Here is a 799-nt window from a genome sequence, read left to right on the forward strand (position 1 = left end):
CGCCGCCGCGGGCCCGGAGGACCCGCCGCGGAACCAGGGCTCCCCGGATTGGTTTTAAGTCTGATAAATGCACGCCTTCCTGGAGGGCAGCGCTCGTGGGCACGTATTAGCTCTAGAATTGCCACAGTTATCCGAGTAGCACACCATCAATGCGGAACGATCAAAGGAACCATAACTGATTTAATGAGCCATTCGCAGTTTCACCGTAAAGAATAGTCAGTACTTAGACATGCATGGCTTAATCTTTAAAACAAGCATATACTACTGGCAGGATCAACCAGGTAGCCGGGGCTCTGAGGGGTAGACTCTTGGAGTCAGGCTCCGTGAGCTCATGGGAACGCTCGTTGCTGCTGCTACCGCAGCGCTTCTCCGCCGCCAGAGAAGACCTCGCAGACAACATTGGATGGAGCTTAGGGCAGGGGGGCAAGAAAGATGCTCTCGCGGTCCCTTCCAAGGACCCGAAAAAGCCTTTCCTTCCCCCCTCCCTCTCGCAGTCGCTGGCTTTCCCCACTCAGATCAGCCAAGAAGCGGCGCTCGACTCTCACCTCCATCAGCACCTCCGAAGCTCGGACAGCTCCTGTAGGCTGCGCATAGAAGGAAAGCATTGGACGCTCGACTTCAGCACCTCGACAGCGCCACCACCACCTCTCACCACTGTTAAGCGAGAGAGAGACGATAGGGAGCCGTCGCGACGTACCCATGCAGCGCCGCCCGCCAACGCACAGAGGAGCGGAGGGGATCGGGCGCCAGGTCCGGGGGAAGGCTGGGAGGGAAGCTACGGCGCTGCTACCCAGCTTTC

General features: G+C 58.6%; 1 non-coding gene across 1 annotated transcript in view; it reads right to left on the reverse strand.

Moving 5' to 3' along the window:
• The window catches only part of LOC140108593 (18S ribosomal RNA), a 1,887-nt gene extending 1,603 nt beyond the window's left edge, over positions 1-284 (reverse strand). Inside the window, exon 1 of the ribosomal RNA XR_011851146.1 lies at positions 1-284. This exon is cut by the window's left edge and continues 1,603 nt beyond it. This is a non-coding gene — a ribosomal RNA (18S ribosomal RNA).
• Between the last annotated feature and the right edge of the window lie 515 nt (positions 285-799).

Source organism: Engystomops pustulosus, unplaced genomic scaffold (assembly GCF_040894005.1).
Source record: "Engystomops pustulosus unplaced genomic scaffold, aEngPut4.maternal MAT_SCAFFOLD_155, whole genome shotgun sequence".
Classification (NCBI taxonomy): Eukaryota; Metazoa; Chordata; class Amphibia; order Anura; family Leptodactylidae; genus Engystomops; species Engystomops pustulosus.